Consider the following 10,079-nt stretch of genomic DNA (forward strand, 5'->3'; position numbering starts at 1 on the left):
AACAAGTAGATTTTAATGTTTATAGGGTCACGGAACGACAGGCAGGGTGTGTGTTTTTAGACCCATGAGCATTATAGCTACTGACCTGAGCGGAGACGTAAGTGAGTTGACGAGTGTTACAGCAGACACTCCTCAATCCTCACACAAACACACACATACACACACACACACACACACACGTTGGTGCAGCTATTATTATGAGGACTCTCCATAGCCATAATGATTTTTATACTGAATGAACTATAGATTCTATCGCCTAACACTACCCCTAAACCTAACCCTCATAAAAAACGTTTTGCATTTTTAAAGAAAAAACAAACAAACATTGTTTAGTATGTTTTTAAAGCCGTTTGAATTACAGGGACACAAGGGGGGTTCTCATAAACCACATTTATAGCATAATATAAAAATATCTCATGGGGGAGCATGCCCCCGGACCCAGCTAGATAAGGTTTATTAGGCAGATTAAAAGTCTGCAACCCGACCCATTGTTTAAACACTTGCTGGACAAATGTCTTTGACATTTGCACCACGTCTCACTTTTTCTTCAGCGACGTGCAGGACAGTCACTGTTGCCAATTTAAAAAGAACTTCACATTTTCTTAAGCGCATGTTGAGACACCTGCGCTGTTTCATTCTTTGGGCTGCGTCTAGATTGTTTTAGTGCAGTTGACACAAATATTCAACATTCTAAACAAGTTCAGGCTGCATAGAGGGGACTGTTGAAGTGTTTCATTTTATTTATTATATTTGTTGAATATTAATTTTCAGTAAATAAACTTTAAGTCAATGTTTTTCCCCTTTTGCTCTGGTACTAAGGGTCTGCCATGCCTTGTTAAAACTGTGTATGTTTACTATTTCAGTACTGTTAAGAATGTTGCCTATATGCTTACACAATGTTAGTACTCTGATCATTATGAGGACTCTGCATTGACATAATTATTATATACTGTACAAACTATAGATCCTATCCCCTAACGCTACCCCTAAATCTAACCCACACAAAAACGTTCTGCATTTTATAGTATAATACCCTCGTAATTACTAGTGTGTAACCTTAAAAAAGTCCTTGTAAACCACTTAAACCAGCCCCCTCCCCTCACACACACACACACACTTTGCTCTCACCACTAGGGGGCAAAGTAACGTCACTTTGACCACCTGAAATCTTATCACAGTTTGTTTTTTTCACAGTCAGAGAAATTACTCATTCATATAATCATAATTCAATTAATAATCACATTTAGAATTATATTTTTAAGTCTTATGAAAAAAGATCAGCACTAAAACATGTAGAACACAACACAAAAATACACAGTGCCATCTTATCTGAATTCACTCTGTACATGTCTGTACATGTCAACTTTATCTTGCACCCATATGATGTAAAATATATGATTTATATTTGTATATATGTTTTTTTTTTTCTTTTTTAAATGGTTATTGTGCTAAAACAATCAGTTTACTGTAGAAAAAAGAAAAATACGATTTGGATCTGGTAGATGAAACACACACACACACACACACACACACAAGAAAATTTGAGAAACTCTGATTCTTACTGTCACATGATTGGCATGATCAATCACTGCCAATCAATCACAATCACATGATCAATCACTGAGCTCTCATAGGGCTACACAAAAAGCAAGAAGCACAGCACTAAACTTAAAAAAATGACACCAGTCAGAAAAACATTGTTTGTTTTATTTATCTGACAGTTTATTTTATATAATTTTAAATTTTTAACAGATTTGTTTTTTTTTGTTTTTTTTTACAAAAATATAAAATGTTCAGCAGCTTTAGCTTCAGACTTAAGATCTCGCTGTAAAAGGTTGAGTAACTGTACTGCATAACAATACTGAGAAAATGGCTGAATCTGCAGTGTTTGTTTGTGAATGTGTGTGAGTGTGTGCATCTGTGTGTGTTTGTTGTGATGGTTATAATGTGCGCTGCTGAGATTGTGACATCATTACTCCGGAGTCTCACTATTCACATAAATGGCCTGTGTTTAGTAATTTTTTCAAATCAGTTTTACCAGGGATGAACTGCTGAACATTCGACAGCACATACCAGACAATCTTTTCCCTGTTCTGGGCTATTCAGAAGTTTTGCTTGACATTTTATGTTTTACAGTAGATTTTACTGTATCACACCCCACACCCGCTCTGACCTTCACACATCTATCAACACCTCATACAACCATTCCTCCCCCTCCTGCTTCTCAACCTGCACTTAAGATCTGTGAAGATGTTTGCCGGGTCTTCCAGAAACAAAAGACAAGGAAAGCAAAGGACCCAGACAGTGTTTCCCCCACTTGTCTAAAATCCTGTGCTGACCAGCTGGTCCCATCTTCATACAGATCTTCAATAGATCACTGGAGCAGTGTGAAGTTACCTACTGCTTAAATCACTCCACCATATCCCTGTCCCAAAGAAACCCCAAATTACAGGACTTAATGACTAAAGACCCCGTCGACTCTGACATCTGTGGTCATTTAAGTAATTTGAGATACTGGTGTTGGCCCACCTGAAGGACATCACTGGACACTTTCTGGATCCCCTTCAATTTGCTTATCAAGTAAACAGGTCTGTGGATGATGCAGTCAACATGGGATTGCATCATATCCTACACTATCTGGACAGACCATGGACATGCGAGGATCATTTTTGTGGACTTCAGTTTGGCTTTCAACAACAGCTTATCATCTCAGCTATTTTCTGGACGAAATTAAACCAACTCTCTGTTCCCACATCTCTCTGTCAGTGGATCACCAGCCTGACCGATATGGGATTTTTGAGACCGATATGATACCGATTTTAGAGGGGGAAAATTCACAGATTACCGAAATGGTGGAGCTAATTTGTGAGCTGCAATGTAAACAGATTTTTTTTCTATGTGGATTGTGCACCGATTTTCCACTGATATGACTATGCAAAGGTATTCAGAAGGCTTCTTTCTTATACAAATATTTTTATCAAATAATATTTGACAGTATTATTATACATTGTTAAAATAAAGAATAAATTCAAATAAAATAAGTAGCTAGATAAACATCAGGGGTCGTTGCACCAGCTATAAGTATGTTACAAGTAAAAATGTATGCACTACTAAATATTTGAGCATTGCACTATTACATTTATGTAGGACGTATAAACTAAATATTTACAGAAGCCTCTGACCAGAAGTGATGACTCATGACATCAATGAGCTCGTGTTTTGGTTGACAGGCTTCATTCCTTTCGACATATATGATGGTGTTGGCATTTAGACTCGTTTACATTTACGAGAGAGAGAAAAAAACGTACTTTTAAGTGGCTCTTCAGTATGAAACCAATCTAACGGTGCAGTTATTAATGTGTCAATTTCACATTCAACACATTCAAAATATATATAGGATATTAAAATGAATAAATGTATATTTTGCAAGCCTGTTGAATTAGTGTTTATTTATCACCCCTTAATTATTTTAGATAAAGCTCCTATAAATTACACAGGGCAAATATACTATTTATTAAATCTACTTTTATTTCCTATCCTATTTTAATGTCTGGAAAACCAGACTTTTAAATATTACATTTGCAACGACTGGAATTGTTCAGTTGAAGGTGGCACCAAACAGTGACTATTGAACAAAACAGTTTGTGCAAACATGTTTACGTGGTGACAAGTTATGAAAGTAGCTACATGTTTAGCTAGTTAATTATAAGTTTGTTGCTACAGAGTGCAAAAGATGGACTTTATTTACTTTCCAGCTTTGTGTCTCACCAACTAGGTAATAACATAGCATGAAATCAACACTCAGTAGACACAATCCACCACCGCACCATTGTCTGCCGAGCTGCTGAAAGATGCTCTGACGTTTACCTTTCAATCTTACATTACTGACTTCACTGACAAACTATAGCTGGCTAACATAACAAACAGATGTGGTAGTGACATGGCTGACAGGGACATGGTTAACATTATATTAGTTATTTAAAATTATGGGGTTATTGTTGATTAATTTTCCAGTATGTATTTCACAAAATAGTTAGCAATTTGCTGAGAAGACACTGCTTATCTCCGCCCTGTCTGCAGAGCCAATGTCAGCTCAGAGTCAGCTCTGAAACCAATGTCGGATCACACTCTGCTGGACAAACCATGTTATGACATCAATTCTAAAGCATTGTTTTCTGCATTATATGTTCTGAAAAAAGTTTTCAAACTATGCATATCGGTAAACATATATGCCGATATCGGTGAAAGGCTAATATCGGTAGATATATCGGTCAGGCACTAATCAGCACCATGTGTGCTCTCCCCACTTCTCTTCTCCTTGTCAACAAATAACTGCACTCCTAATGACCCCCCCTGTCAGATGACACTACTGTTATCGGCTTCATCCAGGATGATGATGAGTCTGCATACAGCAGGGAGGTTGAACAGTTGGCTGTCTGGTGCAGTCAAAACAACCTGGGGCTGAACACGCTCAAAATAGTGGAGATGATAGTGGACTTTAGGAGGAACACCCCAACACTGACCCAGCTCAGCATTTTGAGCAGCACTGTGGCAGCAGTGGAGTAATTCAGGTTCCTTGGCTCTACCATCTCACAGGACCTGAAGTGGCAGACCCACATTGACTCCATTGTGAAAAAGGCGCTGCAGAGGTTGTACTTCCTTTGCCAGTTGAGGAAGTTCAACCTGCCACAGGCGCTGCTGATACAGTTGTACTCAGTGTAATTGTTGGTGACTTCAACATTCACATAGATAATGAAAATGATACATTGGGATTAGCATTTATCGATATTCTCAACTCTCTTGGAGTCAGACAAAATGTAACAGGACCAACTCATCACCATAATCATACGCTAGATTTAATTCTTTCATATGGAGTTGATGTTGATAATATAGAAATTCTGCAGCAGAGCGATGACATCTCGGATCATTACCTCATCTCTTGCATGCTGCAATCAGCTAATGTTACTCAATCTACACCACGCTATCGTTCAGGTAGAACTATTCTTTTGACCACTAAAGACAGCTTCACTAATACTCTTCCAGATCTATCTCATATACTCAATAAACCCCAAAGCCCAGAAGAACTTGATGAAATAACAAAAAATTTAAATGCAGTCTTCTCTAGCACCCTTGATGTTGTCGCCCCACTTCGATTAATGAAAATTAAAGAAATAAGCCCTGCACCATGGTACAATGATCACACTCATGCTCTCAAGAGAGCAGCTCGGAAAATGGAGCGCATGTGGAAAAATACAAAATTAGAAGTATTTCAGGGTGCATGGAAGGATAGTGTCTGTAGCTACAAACACGCACTCAAAGCTGCCAGGTCAGCATGTTTTAGTAAACTCATAGAAAATAACCACAACAATCCTAGATGTTTATTCAGTAATGTGGCTAAATTGGTTAGGAATAAAGCCTCAACCGAACCAGATATTATGTCACAGCTCAAGAGTAATGACTTCATGAATTTCTTCACAGATAAAATTGAAATAATCAGAAATAAAATTGGAATTATGCAATCATCTGTCATAGCACCTCAGAAAACAGTGTCGAATAATTTCCCTCATGTGCAACTTCAATCCTTCGCTATCATAGCTAACAAAGAGCTAACAAAACTTATCGAAACATCAAAAGCCACAACTTGTTTGTTAGATCCTATACCAACTAAGCTCTTAAAAGAGGTATCTCCTGTAATTTCAGAACAACTTCTTAATATCATTAACTCCTCGCTATGCTTAGGACATGTCCTAAGAAACTTTAAAATGGCAATTATCAAACCGCTAATTAAGAAGCCACAACTTAATCCTGGAGAACTTGCTAATTATAGACTGATTTCAAATCTCCCGTTTATGTCAAAAATACTAGAAAAGGTAGTATCCTCCCAAATATGTCCATTTCTACAGAGAAATAGTATATATGAAGAATTTCAATCAGGATTTAGGCCTCATCACAGTACAGAGACTGCACTTATCAGAGTTACAAATGACTTGCTCTTATCATCTGATCGCGGCTGCATTTCTCTTCTAGTGCTTTTAGATATTAGTGCTGCATTCGACACGATAGATCACGACATTCTCTTGAATAGGCTAGAGAATTATGTTGGAATTTGTGGAGTGGCATTAGCATTAGGGCTGTGCAATTAATCGCAATCGCAAAACAATCGCGATTTGAGCACATGCGATTTCTAAACCGCATAAGGCTGCGATTTTATTAATTAATTTATATTTACATTCTTGTGCGCAAGATGTTAACCAATCAGAGCCCACTCAGCGCACCGCTCAAATTACGACTGAGCTGAGCGGGAGAAGTTGCAGAATAGGCGAGCGGGAGAAAAGAATGTAAAATATGGATGTGGGTCAGAATGATTTGGTGCCAAAGAGAAATTCAACATCAATCGTTTGGGAGTATTTTGGATTCAGGAGAGAGGATGTGTCACAGAGCAAGGTAATTTGCAAGACCTGTGAAACGATTATTGCGACGAAACGGGGCAATACTACAAACCTGTTTCAACACTTAAAACAGCGCCATAAAAAGCTCTATGATCAATGCATGTCGACAAAGTCCAGCGAAACTGACAAAAGCACACCTCAAAGCCAGCCAACTGAACAAGTATCCATCGTTCAAGCATTTGCAAGCGTCACGCCTTATGAGAAAGGATCAAAACGGCACAAAGAAATCACAGACGCAATCACAAATCATATATGCAAAGACATGGTGCCTGCGTACATCGTCAGTAAAGACGGCTTCCGAAGACTAATTCAAACACTGGACAAAAGATACCAGCTGCCTTCTCCTACTCATTTCACACGGGTTGCTATTCCCGAAATGTATGAGAAATGTAAGGTGGGCGTTGAATACGAGCTTAAAAAGGTGAAATTATACGCCACGACCACAGATATGTGGTCCAGCAGAACGATGGAGCCGTATATGAGTTTAACGGTCCATTATATCAATGACAACTATGAAATAAAAAGTCGATGCTTGCAAACAGCATACTTTCCAGAAAATCACACTGGAGAAAATATCTCTCACGGTTTAAAAGAAGCTTTAGCATCATGGGGACTTTGTGAAGATCAACAAGTGTCTATTACCACAGACAATGGATCTAATATAGTGAAGGCTGTCACTTTGAACAACTGGACACGATTGCAGTGCTTCAGACACAGACTACATTTGGCAATTGGTAAGTTAGAGTTTATTGTACATTATATATTTATAGTTTACATATTAAGAATATTACTTTGTAGGGCATATTTTTTATTAAGAAACAAATTGTGCAAAGATGTTTAATATAAAAACGTATTATAATGTTATGTACTTTAGTATTTTTAACTTGACAATAGTTGGGAAAACTTTACAATAAGGTGATATTTGTTAACAGTAGTAATTAAATACATTAGCTAACAATGAACAATTTAGTTTTTCAGCATTTATTAATTATTGTTAATGTTAGTTCGTGTCAATAGTATGTAACAACTAATACAGCATTTATTAATGTTAGTTCATGTTCATTTTAGCATACTAATACATTAAATACAAAATCACACTAGTTATTCATGTTAGTTCATGGTGCATTAACTAATGTTAACAGTGACAACGTTTGATTTTAATAATGTATTAGTAAATCCTAAAATTAACATGAATTAACATTAATAAATGCTGTATTAGTATTGTTCATTGTTAGTTCATTTTAGCTAATGCGTTAAAGGTGCAGTGTGTGATTTTTAGCGGCATCTATCTAGTGGTGAGATTTGCGAATTGCAAACAGAAAGCCACTTACGGCCTATCCCTCCCTTCTCAAAATTTAAGGAGAAGCTACGGTGGCCGACATAACCAGCAGCACATATCTCCCCACATAGCAAACTCTGTAGCGCTGTGTGTTCGCTGTCGGCTACGGTAGAAACATAACGTCACAATATGTCGACCTTCATTTAAGGGGGTGCCCGCGCTTATGTAGATATAAATGACTCATTCTAAGGTAATAAAAACATAACGGTTCATTAAGTAAGGTACTTACTTACACCACTGAAAACATAGTTATGGATCTTATATTGCATTTCTGTCAATTTATCCTCAGAAATAATACACATTGCACCTTTAACTAATTGTTGACAAATAGCACCTTATTGTAAAGTATTACCCAATAGTTATATTTAAATGCATGCAATACTTACAATATTACACATTTTCATCATGTTTTGCAATTATTTCTTTTTAGAAAATGCAATCAAGGATGAACCTCGCATTTCCGAGCCAACGGCTTGTGCAAAAAGATTGTGGGACATTTTTCCCACAGTTGGAAAAAAAGATGATGTTAGCCGAAGCCCAGGAAGAACTTCAGCTTCCCCAACATGCCCTCATAACATCATGCCCGACAAGATGGGGCTCAATGCAACAAATGATAGACAGGGTTTTGGAGCAACAGAAGGCATTGTCTCAGGTCCTTTCAGCTGACCGTAAAACAAGACACCTAGTACCACAATGGCAAGACACAGATGTTCTAGAATCTGTAAGTAAGGCACTGGGTCCACTTCAGGAGTTCACGGATGCCCTTTCCATTGAAAACTACATCAGTGTATCCTACGTTAAACCAGTTCTTCATCTGTTGAACACCAAGATACTTGCAGTGAAGGATGAAGATACTGACCTGACAAAGACTATAAAATCAAAAATTCTTAACTACATCAACAAACATTATGAGGATGAAACTACCCAAGAGCTTCTGGACATAGCAACATTTTTGGATCCAAGATTCAAAACCAGCTACACTGATGAGGATAAACTTCCAAACATTAAGGCCAGGGTCATGTCTGATATGGATACGAGTTCCCACAAGGTGAGTTAATTTATGTAAACTGGATGAAACTGTCATCTGTTAAGATAAACACTCTTTTTATGACTTTATAATATTTACCTGTAATATTATTTCTGCTCTGTATGTCAAGGATACATCTGAATCTGGGAGTAGCACAAGCAGAGAGAATCATGACATCGATCTACCTCCACCAGGCAAAAAAGCAAGGAAGTCCTTAGGAAGCTTCTTTAAAACGACATCAGCCATGCCAGCAGCTCTGCAACTTGAAGAAGCCATAGCCTCTGAGCTAAATAGCTACCTGCTTTCTCCATCCATTGACAGTGAGGAAGATCCTCTGAAATGGTGGAGACTCCATCAGATAAATTTCCCAAGAATGAGCAGGGTTGCACAAAAGTATCTTTGTATTCCTGCCACCAGCTCACCTTCAGAGAGAGTGTTTAGTACTGGGGGAAATGTGGTGACATGTCACCGTTCATGCTTAAAACCAGAAATGGTGGACATGCTGGTTTTCCTTGCAAAAAACCTTTAAGAGGTTTTGGTTTTGAATTCTGTTAGTTTTTATTTATTGTTATGACAGGAGTTTAGGTTAGTTCATCTTAATTGTCTGTTGTCTGACACAATTTATGACAATTTTGTTTATCAAGCAGTTAATACTACTGTACACAGTATGTTTTTTCATTGTGAAATGTGTGCACTGAAAAATATTTTATTTAACTTTATTTTTATGACTGGAATTTAGGTTAGTTAACATTAATTTATTTTGTTGTCTGTTTTAAATATTACAGTTTTGTTTATCAAACTGTTAATACTAATGTTATTTCATTGTGAAATGTTTTGTTATGCACTTCTTGTGCACTGAATACATTTAGAATGTAGCATGTTTGAAAAAGCAAAAACAATTGCCAAAATCGCAAATAAAATCGCAATTGCAATATTCATAAAAAAATCGCAATGTGATTATTTTGTTCATATTGCACAGCCTAATTAGCATGGTTTAGGTCATATTTTGCAGACCGCTACCACTTTGTCTATGTAAATGAGGAATTGTCAAACCAAACAAAAGTAAAATATGGAGTGCCACAGGGATCAGTTTTAGGGCCTCTGCTTTTCTCCATGTATATGCTTCCCCTGGGAGATATTATCAGGAATCGTGGAATAAGTTTCCACTGCTATGCTGACGATACACAACTTTATATTTCTTCAAAACCTGATGAGATTTCACAATTCTCAAAATTAGCAGAGTGTATTAATGAAATAAAAGATT

This window comes from Xyrauchen texanus, chromosome 18 (assembly GCF_025860055.1).
Source record: "Xyrauchen texanus isolate HMW12.3.18 chromosome 18, RBS_HiC_50CHRs, whole genome shotgun sequence".
Taxonomy (NCBI): domain Eukaryota; kingdom Metazoa; phylum Chordata; class Actinopteri; order Cypriniformes; family Catostomidae; genus Xyrauchen; species Xyrauchen texanus.